The sequence below is a fragment of the Gouania willdenowi genome, chromosome 4, assembly GCF_900634775.1.
Source record: "Gouania willdenowi chromosome 4, fGouWil2.1, whole genome shotgun sequence".
NCBI lineage: Eukaryota > Metazoa > Chordata > Actinopteri > Blenniiformes > Gobiesocidae > Gouania > Gouania willdenowi.
The window spans coordinates 39,489,602-39,502,266 of NC_041047.1; positions in this window are offsets into that span (position 1 = coordinate 39,489,602).

The window sequence follows — 12,665 nt, forward strand, 5'->3', positions numbered from 1 at the left end:
GATCTACTCACACATCAGGTGCTTTGCTGCACAATCAACAATTGCCCTCAATCGTGCTGAGAGAATAAGTATTACAATGGTTTGGATCCTTACTTTTTATTTTGAGATTATTATTGTGTAACGCAGCGGTTCTCAACCTTTTTCAGGTCGTGTTATAAATTGTTGGCGACCCCCAGAGACATTTTATTATTATCAAGAATCAATATTTTGATCATGTTTTGTTATATTCTTTTGATAATTGCATTACTTTAACTCAATTTTTATTTCAGAAAGTGAAGTGTTTTATTTTAAAAAGAATAATCATTACATTTTATTTTAAAATAATATAGTTTTGATCAGAAATTCACTTTAATCACATTTCAGGCGACCTCATTTGAATTCCACCCCACATGGGGTCATGACCCCAAGGTTGCAAAACAATGGTGTAAAGCAAGAGTGTCAAACTCATTTTAATTCAGGGGCCATATTTAATAATAATTCAATAATTTGAGGAAAATTGTAAGATTTTGGAAGAATTGAGAGTACCTAATCTGGTGTCATGTACTGAGTGCGCATCATACTGAGATTGTATATGCGCATGCACGCTACCGGAAAATGAATTTTTTGCTAAAAATTAATAAATAAATAATTTTTGTTTTCAAAGTGAACGGACGTGTTTTATTTGTTTATTGGATTATGTTATGGTTATAATCTCAGTGCGGAGGTAAACTCAGACCGTGACACCATCCTGTGAAAGTGCGGGAAAACTGTTAGACCTGTGTAAAAAATGTACAGTTGAACTAGTGTATTAACGAGATATTTACAACTGTATTAGTTGGTGATTTATACAATGAGTCATGTTAATGTTGTCATTTTTACGTTCCGCTGCAGGCTGAACTGGCAACTTAAAGGGCCGGATTTGGCCCCCGGGCCTCAAGTTTGACACGTTGTGTAAAGTGTAAGTGTGTGAATGTTGTACGTGTGTGCGTGTGTGTGTGTGCTGGCTGGGTTGTGTGATTAGTTAGAAAATAATTTATCTTTGTTAAATTTTCTATAATCTTGAAGTTTTTCATACATTTTCGTTTGTGTATTTTCATTCCACTTGCACTGTTCACATTCCAACTCCCCAACAACTTTTACTTGGTAGGAGTTCCCAATGATATTTTTGTGTTTGTTTATTGTTGTAAAAGATGCACAAAAGAACAATAACATTGTGTTTCTGTAAGTGTTGGTGGCGTCCAGAAGTCTGTTTGGGTCGATGGTGGATAAAGTTTGGCGTATACAACCTTCTGTTGTGTGTGTGTGTGTGTGTGTTGGTGCAGTTGTGCACGTGTGTGTCGCTCAAAAAACACTTTCTCCACGACACCGAGGAGAAAACGTCAGAAATTGGCCTCAGAAATACAAAGAAACATCCGTAATTTCAGCGAGGAATGTGACATTCCTTTGCAGCTGACTGAGCCCAGTCTTCACTGTGCCTCCGACCAGGAAGTGCTGCACAATGGGAGCAAAGTGCCAGAAACACAAAGTCAGACGTGTGGGGTGGGGTGGGTGGGGCCACCTCAGGAAATTGTGTCAACTCTGATACAAAAGCTTTAGTGGCCACACTTTGAATCAATATCTAATATATTAACGCCTCCATCAAAAGCTTTTCCTTTGGTTTGAATGTGATTTTAACACAAAAAAACTCATCATTAACAGGGTGGAAAAAACAATATACATTTCTGTAGATTACAGGACAGACATTCTGCAGAAACCTCCACCTTTTTCCTGGGGCTGCTACTTCCTGATAATGGGTGCAACTTCCTGTAATAAGTTAAAAGACTCTCCCTGTGCATGCAGCTATAGCAGGGCACACAAATCAGGATTTTTTACATGTTAAGCAGGGTACACACACAGAAAGATAACCAGGACATTTCATAAGCATGAAATATGGTGAAAAGAGATTCAAAGCAACAATAATGGGTCAACATATGTGACATTAAGTGGGAAAAGTGGTGGAAAGGGTTTATAAGTGCTGAAAATGTCTCCAAAGTGGAAAAATTGTGCAGAAAAGGCATTGAAATTTGAAGGAAAAGTGGCACACGCCCACTGTACTTGATCTGAATAATATTCACTGCTATCCAGGAAGTTTAATATTTACTCCATAGTATTAAAGATGTAAATCCTTGTTTTAATCAGAAATAAAATGAGTTAAAAGTGACCAACAATTGTGGGGAAAAAAACACAGAAATTGGTTAAAAGTTGCAAAAATGCATTAAAAGGAGCAAAAATATGGCAAGAAAAAGTGATAAAAATAAATTAAAATTTAGTAAGTTTGGTGTAGTTGCAGAAAAAATGTAAAAATAAAAAAAAAACGGGCTCAATTTGTTAAAAATCATTAATCATTATTATAAACAGCACTCGTCAGTAATAAGGAATTCATAAATATTCAGATGAATGAGTTCAAACACACGTTTAAATGTTGACATCAGGATTGACCAGTTACTCCACTGTGTTGATATTTAAGTGACATGTAGACATGTTACACAGCACATACTGTTGGCACATACACAGTATATGCTGAGTCAGCAGCTTTGGGAAACACAAGCCTTGCTAAACCAACATGTGGAGGCCACAGGCTGGAGCTGATAACCTCTGACGCCTGCTCACAGCAGATAGACCAGAGAACAGGAAGCAGAGCCATTAGCATTAGCATTAGCATACAAACTCACCCTCACCATGAAATAATAGTGTGGGAGGAGACCTGCTGCTCACTGATAGGGTCACGTCAGGTGATCAATACTAATCACATCCACAGACGTAACAGGTGGTCATTGATAAACAGAGACAATTAGACCAGGTTGACCTTTTCACCATCAGCTGATGGATGAACGGATGGATGGATGGATGGATGAAATTAAACAGAAATTAACTATAATCTCACATGATCAGGTAATTTATAAACAAAAAAAAAAGCTATAGAAAGACTCAATTCAAAATATTGCAATGAAAGTCAAGATGAATCTAATGTTTTTTAAGATAAGGCTTCGTTGGATACCCCATCTGTAAGGCATGGCGGTGGTCCCATCATTCTGTAGAGCTGCAGTAATGTAAAGATGAGTAACTTTCATCAAAGCAAGGTTTACAAAAATGTGATCATTTGATTCATTTTGTGTATTTTTCTTGTCCTATTGTGTAATTTTTTCAGTCATTACCTTTGTAAAGGAGGTCATATTTTCTCCTGCGTTTATTTCTTTACGTTTTAGTCTTTCAGGATTACGTCAAAAGTACAAAATCTACCCAAAGATAGACCATACGCCATTAGAAGATTCCATTACATTTGTTTTGTTGTGTTTTTGGAGTTGTTTTGTGTAATTTGTCATTTTGTGCTTTTAGATTATTTTTTGTGTATTTTGTATATTATCCCCTAATTTTGTGTGTTTCTGTCATTTTGTGTATTTTTAAAATACTTTTTTGCATTATGTCATTTAAAAATTTTTTCCCATTTTGTGTATTCCTCTGTCATTTTGTGTGTTGAATTTGGGGGCCTCACAAAATCAGACCGAGGGCCACAAATGGCCCCTGGCCAGTTGTTTCCCATGTCAGCTTTAGACTATTACTACATGCATGGACGGCTTTGTAGAACTTCTAATTAAATATGTGAACCCATGATGCAACGGTAACAAAAAGCAAACTCAAAGGTTGCTGGTAAACAGTAATAGTTGTTTTTTAGTTCAATTTCAGCTGACTCAGCAGTGAAGAAGCACCACAGACTGATCACCACAGGTGACGACAACGCTGACAACTTTACGACGTGTCATTAAAAGCTTAAATACACACAGGAGCTAAAGCTGAGTCAGCTATGAAAGTAAGAGGAGCTGGTGTTTAAATCAGCTTTAAGGATTCTCAATAAGGCACAAATATGAGTTTTTAACTCTCGGCCATGACGCAAACATTCTGAAGGAAACAGACGTGCACAACGTAGACAATATTGTGAAATAAAAGAAGCTGAGATAAGACGAGCCCAGTGGTTCTCTTCAGTCCACGACCCCCAAAATAAAGGTCCCAGAGATGGGGACCCCCACTGTAGCTGACGGTGGTTGAACACAGACATGAACATTGAAGAACAGTCATGTGGAGACAGGACCATCTATAAGGGGGAATAAAGGGGAGACATTTTTGGGGTCCATCCATAAAGTCAGTAAAATGATGATCCATTGTTCTATGAATCTGTGATAACCACATTTATTTATTCATCTGAATAATATCCACTGTTATCCAGGAACGTTTATTATTATTATAGTCATCTTAAAGATGGAAATCCTGGCTTTAATCAGAAATAAAAACGGTTTTAAGTGACCAAAAATGGTGGAAAAAGGTGGTGAAATGGGATTTTAAAAACCACAGAAATTGTTTAAAAGTTGCAAATTAGAATGGACAAAAACAGACAGAAAAAGTGGTAAAAAAAAGTTCAAAGTGTCAATATTGGCTTAAAAGTGTCTGAAAAAAGTAGGAAAAATCAGTTTAAACTGGCAAATAATGGGCATGAGAAATCATGAATGTGGTTACGTTGCCCAAAAAAAAATCATGAAATATGGTGAAAAAAGGTTAAAAGTGACAATACTGGGTCACCATATGTGACGTTAGGTGGAAAAGTGGTGGAAAGTGTTTATAATGTGGTGACAATGTATTGAAAGTGGAAAAAATGAGCAGAAAAGACATTGAATTGTGTAGCAAATATACATTAAAACGAGCAAAAATATGGCAAGAAAAATATGGAACGTTTGGTGTAGCTGCAGAAAAATAGTACTAAGCAAAAATGGGTTCAAATTATTCAAAAAAATATTCTTAGTTTCTTGAAGGCATCTGGCGACCCCCTCCCAGTGTCCCGTGACACCAAGGTTGAGAACCCCTGATCTAAACACTCCTTACAATGAAAACACAAACACACGTTGGGCTTGAACACAGAACGTTTTCTTGATGGGAGAAGAAGACCAGGATGAAAGAAAGAAGCTTCTTCTCTTTGGTTTCTCTGGCACAGATCCAGAAATAACAAAGGCAAAATAACCAACATGCACCAAAATAACCAACATGCACCAAAATAACCAACATGCACCAAAATAACCAACATGCACCAAAATAACCCACATGCACCAAAATATCCAACATGCACCAAAATATCCAACATGCACCAAAATAACCAACATGCACCAAAATAACCAACATGCACCAAAATAACCAACATGCACCAAAATATCCAACATGCACCAAAATAACAAACATGCACCAAAATAACAAACATGCACCAAAATAACCAACATGCACCAAAATAACCAACATGCACCAAAATATCCAACATGCACCAAAATATCCAACATGCACCAAAATAACAAACATGCACCAAAATAACCAACATGCACCAAAATAACCAACATGCACCAAAATATCCAACATGCATCAAAATAACAAACATGCACCAAAATAACCAACATGCACCAAAATAACCAACATGCACCAAAATATCCAACATGCACCAAAATAACCAACATGCACCAAAATAACCAACATGCACCAAAATAACCAACATGCACCAGATCAAATATTCAAACCAGAGCAGTCTGTCCATCTATTATTTAATAAGTCATTATTACAGCATTCAAATGACGGTTAAAACCATATAAATAATAAATACTTCCTTCACCCAGGGCGACCCTATAGGCGAACTAGTCAAAGGTCTAGAGCTGCACTCTCTCAAAGGTGGCAAAACGGGACATTGGACAAGTGATGTGAGCACTTTCTTTGAGAAACACAGACCAGGAGGCTCACAATGAGCACATTGATAGGTTGAGGAATGTGTCACAAGCTGCATTTTAATTGGGAATGCGCAAAATCTAAACTGGTAATGGAAACATCTGAATTTAAAAAAAACACTCAAATAGCGCAAAGATATTTTTTACACTTTCAAAAGGTTTTTTTTTTTCCACAAAATAAAAGCAATATTTCTAAATGTGGACAATCTGTAAAGCAAACCCAGCTACTCACCCCCCCCCCCCCCCACCCCACCTTCCCACCCTTTCCTCTCAACAGCCAATGGCAGCCTGGCTTACAGACATGAAGTTTGTGTGCCTGAAAAACTAATAAATACACTTTTCAAAGATGATAAAGAAAAATAAGGAGAAGCAAAAATTTGCACGATAATGGACACATCCCCCCCACCCTCACTAAATTGGCCATATCTCAATAAGTATTTATCTGATCAAACTAAAAATGTACATTGTCTATTGAATAATTAAAGACCAATTGGTAGAGTGAAGTACATGAGCCATTTGTTGTAATGACATGGAATGACTCGTTAGTCTCCAGCAGCTTTAATTAACAGAACACTTTGGGGCACAGTAAATTTAAATTAATAAAACAAACACTTAACTACAGTTTACCACACTGTTTACCCTAAACATTACAATTATAAATGTTCAAGAAACAAAACGTGCAAAAAATTTAATGCAATAATCTGTGTGTGGATCAAAAACCAGCTGCTAATTGTAACAATGTATTTACCAAATAAATGTTTTCCTAAAAGAACAAAAACACAATGCCTTACACATGCTTTAAGTTCAAATATGTAAAACTACTGCCATGACAACAGCTAGAAACGAGAAAAAATAGGAAAGTGGCCTAATCTGGTTTGAAAACATGTGAGTTGCATCACTTAAAAAAATACCACAAAAACATCAGATACGAGTCTCAAAGAAGCAAAATATTGGATTGAGTGACTTTAGCCTGTAATGTATTGCAGTGTTCCATTTTAAAATGAAGTGAATATATGTGTGATGTCACAGAATGAATGACCTTTATTAAAATGCAGTAAATGGGCCGGAGCGTCACGTCTGCACTCATTCATCCTGTAAAACATACAAACACGGGCAGATGTTTATGTCACTACAGCTGAAGGAATGCAAACACACGCTTCCCTTCTACATGTCATCAGTGGATCCCCAGAGGTTTGATTGTTACAGTGTCCGCCAACCCAAAACAAAACCACTTAGAGAAGTAAACATGCTTAGCGTTAGCGTTAACGTGTAGTTACAGCTAAAATATATGTACACTAATAACACAAAGCACTTATTAAGTGTACTAATCAAATCAAACAGGAAGGACATAAAAAGGCTTTTACATGAGAAAATTTCATCTAATTCACACCTGTGTCACACTCAAGACACGGGGGCCAAATCCGGCCCTTTGGAACATCCAATTCGGCCCGCAGCAGAAAGCAAAAAAAAGTCAGAAACCATGAATCCTTGTGTAAATTACAAACTATATTTAAATTAATACACAAATTCAATGAAACTCCACAATATTAGCAGGGCTGACTTTATGGATGGACACCAAAAATCTCTCCCCTTTATTCCCCCTTATAGATGGCCCTGTCTCCACATGACTGTTCTTCAATGTTCATGGCTGTGTTCAACCACCTTCAGCTACAGTGGGGGTCCCCGCTCTCTGGGACCTTAATTTTGGGGTGTCACAGGCTGAAAAGGTTGATTCCACAAACAGAGTGTATAGTGGAAGCACAGGAGTGAAGCTACTCACACACACTAAACATTCCCGCTTGTTTTCCTCTCGGCCTCCAGCGTCCGTTCCTTTAGTTCAGAACGGTCCGATGAGAACACGCCTCTCTGTATCTGCAGCATTCCAAGCATCCTGCAGCAGAACGTTAACTCACGCCAGCGTGCAACCAGCGTGACGATCCCAACGTACAAGGGATGGAGCTGGAGGAGGGACGCAGATGGAGAAAGAGCAGCAGAACATTCTCTGAAACGCAGCCAGGGAATGTCCAACAAAGAGCAGCCAACTCTGAGAAAAGACGACTTCTCTAGCTCAACACAACGAAGGAAGGAAAGCTGTCAGTGACGCTTGGAATCAAACAATCCATTTTTCCAAGATCATTTGCTTGAGAAAAAAAACCCCTAAAATAACATGTGAAATTCTGCTCAAAAGTTTGATTTCATCTCCACTGTAAACACTCTTTTATTGACATTGTCAGAGAAGTTTGATGCATTGTGGGACGTGGAGTCGTGTAGAAATCACAAAACAGCCAAAATGACTTAGTCCTTACTCATTTTTTCAGTCAGTCAGCATTAAGGATTTTTTCCTTAACCTCTTTTCCAGTGTGAGCCTCCAGTGGTTCTGCTAAGGTGATTTCATCTGCTACCAGCTCACATAATAAACCAAAAACACTCTTTATTCCCAGGACACATTATGACGGTCCAGAAAAGTGGAATTCCATAAGCAGATAGCTCAGATACTCCAGATGGGCCGATAAGGAGAAACAATATTCCCTCTGGACAGGAACATTTCTCAGTCCGTGGAGGCGTCGACCTGCTCACACACATTCCTGCTTCATGACAGCAAACATGAAAACCCAAAGGTGAGCCAATGAATACCAGCCTCTGACTGGGAACGCAGTGTGGGCTCTTCCAATGGGCCTAAACGTGCTCCCCCTGCAGCTCATAAGCAGTAGTGCATGACAGAGAAGGAACGCGCCATGGCTGCGTCTGAATATTCCCTCCTATCTCCTTTCCTATCCACTTTTCATTCACCCCCAGAAGTGTTAAAGTAGCGGTCATGATAAGGAGCGTTCCAATTCTCTAAAAGCTAAGGAAACGAGCATCAATGCTTTCTTTACAACCTCCTTTAGCCTAGGAAACACTGATACATCCTTTACCAAAGGAGTCCACATAATACTGACCCACAATTCCTTGCGGCGACAACATTTAAAAGGACGCGCTCATCAGAGGAAACTCACGAAGACTGAAAAGGGCACAGATTATGTAAATTACCAATGCAATAATATGCCTAGAACAACTTTATATAATCTAAAACATATATTCGAACTATGAATGTTATGCAGATGTTGTAAGACAAACAAAAAAGCAAACTTTGTGCAGTTAATTCTGTTTGTATTTATTTATTTATTCGCATCTACAATGTTATGTAAGTCTATATGTTGCATAAATGTAACAATTTCATAAAATCATACTTGTTTTTGTATTCATGTTGATTAGTGAGTAGAAGGAGTGTGAGTAACCATTCTCAATGTGACGTTCTTTAAGTTTCACTGTTGTTCCTTGTAACCTGGTAACCTCTTTTCTTTTGATATACATTCAAACTTTGTGATATTAGAGATTCTATCAGTGGTTAAAAGCCCATGAGAAAGTGTTGTTTTATGACTTTTTGTGGTTGTTTTCTTTGTTTTATTGGAGAAATCGGTATTTTTCATGTATTTTGTTTTGTTGCATATTGTACATGTGTTTTGCTGTGTTTTTCTGTATTTGTTAAGTGTGCATTTTGAAGTAATCTTTCGTATTTATGATGTTCGTTTTGTATATTATTTGTCATTTTGTGTATCTTTGTAGTTTTGTATATTCCCGACCACAAGTTTGAGAACTCCTGGTGTAGAGTGTTAAACTGTCTGTTTGTTCACGTTCATCAATAAAACAGAGTTGAACGTTCTTGTTTCATTAAGCTAATGGCTTTTGCAGTGTGTTGTCTTTTCTTCTGTGATTCTTTGGGTAAATAAAGTGATTCAAACTCTCCCTGGACCTGCTTCATTCCTCCATCCTTTCACGAGGCCCCTTCAAGGAATCTCCACATAAAAAAAACCTTTTCACCTCCTCCAGAGAGTCAGAGGAATGCCTGCCTCGCCAAATTCCTCAGAGCTGTTTGTTGGGACTTACAGTGCTAGCAACGAATGCTAACACAGGCTAACACAGGAAGTCAGAGACGTGTTTGTTGTTGTTCACTTCTAAACGCCACACATTTCTACAGCTTTGTTGTGTTCCTTTTTTTCTGAGATTATCCTTTATTATTAAAATTATGGAGGCAGTAAAATATAGCTCCGCCCCCTGCTGGGACCTTTAGTCCTCCACATGGTTGATATTAACATTCCATCAGCTTTCTAATGATGGAGGACAAAGGTTCATGACAGCATTGGCATGGCGGACGCATTCCTCGGGTTGGGTGGGCGGTGAGGGTGAGGGGAAAGAGCTGCAGCAAGTCACTTCCTTCTTTTCACCACCAGATGCACCGCGCACACACACACATACACACACACTGTGTGTTTACCCAGGTGTGACAAACAGCTGAGGCCAAAATCAATAGCCCCCATTATCACAGGTGAAAGTAAAAAAGTGAGTTACTTTAATGGGTACTAGTTTTGAGAACATTTCTGAATCAGTCACTTTACTTGTACTTAAGTACATTTTAAAAGAAGTAATTAGTTACATTTCTACACCCAACAGTTACTGAGTAAATTATAATTTTCTGTTTTAAAATGATCAACAGAGTGAAACTACAAATGAAATGACCAGACAACAATCAAATCACATCATAGTCGACCAATCAGATTAAAAATAATGCACGGCACTAATTGAATGAGGTTATTTTATCTGTTTTAGGGTGCTTCCACACATGCCTCTTTGCTTCGCGTCCTCAGATACTCCAGTCTTTTTACAATATGTGAAAGGTCACAAACTCTGGTGCGGAGCAAACAAACAGACTCTGGTCCTCTGAAAAATGTAGGTCTCGGCTCAAGCGAAGCACGGTGCGATCTTTAACCATGTGAGAAAGCAACCAGGACCAAACATAGGACTTTGTAACAGAGCAACTCCATCAGTGACAGCTCAGCACCGCTGCTGCTACTGCTGCGTGCCTGCCGTCATGGTAACAGGCACAAGCACACATTCACAACCCAGTGCTCCACAAATATCCATTTTCAGAGTCGCTTCGTCAGCACACAAACAGACACGTCACATTTCCTCACTCCTTTATGTATTTCTCCCATTCATTTATTTCACTCATCTCTGTTTCCCCAAACTGTTCACATAATCAGCGATGGCTGCTCTGCTTTATCTGTGTATATATTCTCATATCTTCACATATTACACATCCTTACTGGTAAGTTACCAGTGACATGACATCTCTGAGCACTGACAGATGGAGTCATCTCTGTGTTTATGTAGAGCATTAGTGCAGGTTGTGGCATTGTGTGATTATGGGTTATTTTAATTATTATAATTACTTTTCTGCTGTTATTGTTTTAGGATTTCCTTTGGAAAACATAGGAAGAGAGACCAGACATAGGACGTGACGGCGCGACTGTCAGTAGTGACAGGGCAGCACCACATCGTCACGGCATTGGAGGTTGCAATATTTTTGTTTTTTTAATTCTGTCCAATCAGCGACCGACCGTTTCACCTGTGTGACGTTGTTCAGAAAGTTTGGTGTGCTTGGCAAATAGAATGTGTGAAAGCGGAACGGAACAAATTAAAATGCAACAATGTTGCAGATTCACCTCCTGAACCGCACCATATGTGTGAAAGCACCTTTAGAGTTCATAAATGTAGCTATACTTAAAGCCTGATATTTTAAATTCATTTCCTTGGTGTTTTTTTTTTAATGTACATTTTGTCAAACCTTTTATTTTATACAGATTGTGGAAAACAAATTAAGTTCCAACTGTGCAAGAATTTGGTCTCTTGCTTTTGAAGTTTCTACATGAGATGTTTACTGTATGAAAGATTTATTACCCAAAATAAACGTGGGGGGTGAAAATAACTAATAACTTTTACTTTGAGTGCTTTGAGCTACTTTTTAGTTATACGTGAGTATTTTATGTATGACTTACTTCAATCAAGTAACAGTACTTCTACTTGAGTAGAATATATCAGTACTCTTAACACCTCTGATTCTTATGAAATAAGACAAATCTCATGATTTCTCCATGGAAATGACCATTAACAACAAGTGTTTGTAGTGCATTGTTTTCAGAATAACAAAGACAAAATGTTCACTATAGTTTGATGAGAATATTTTATTGATATATTGAGTTGAAACAAAAAAGGGCAAAAATGAGACATCCAAAATGATCAGTCTCCTGACTAATAACAGTCAGACATATAGTGTAGACTTTCTGAGCCTCATACAGTCATTTGTTACTAGGTTGGCAAATGTCTGCTGAGGGATTTTGACCCATTCTTCCAGTGCGAAATGTTCCAGCTGCGTGGTTTCCGAGCATCCGCCATAAATTCTCAATAAAATTGAGGTGTGGGCTCTGTGTGGGCCACTCCAGGACCTTGGTCTTGGTATCCTTCAGAAACTGCTTTAGGTCATTGTGTTGTTGGAAGACCCAGCGATGAACTAAGGCTAGACAAGTGGTTCCAAAACGGTGTGTGCCGCGACACACTGGTGTGCCGCGACACACTGGTGTGTCGTGAGGCAAGTCCGGGTGTGCTGTGGGATTTTGTGACAACCACACATATTTAGGGCCCTATAATCGCTAGAGCGGACATTTGCTCGTCTGTTAACGGTCGCATTTACTGGTTCAATAAACGGGAAGAGATTCAAACTCTGATGTAACTGGTTATGATATACAGTTTGCATAAACAGGGCTGAATCATAACATAATCTAACCACTAGAGCGGACATGGGCTCGTCTGTGATCGGTCGCATTAACAGACCTTGGAGTCACTGTTAGCTTACCAATAAACGGGAAGGAATTGGTCACCTTTAGTGCTGACTAGTCCACTGGGAGTGAGGCCCAAGGCCAAGGCAGGCTGACTTGATAATAATGTATCATGTTTTTCTGCAGTCAGTGTCTTCTCCTCTTCCTTCTCTCTCTGCTCTGTTTCAGGAGTCGTGAAGCTGAT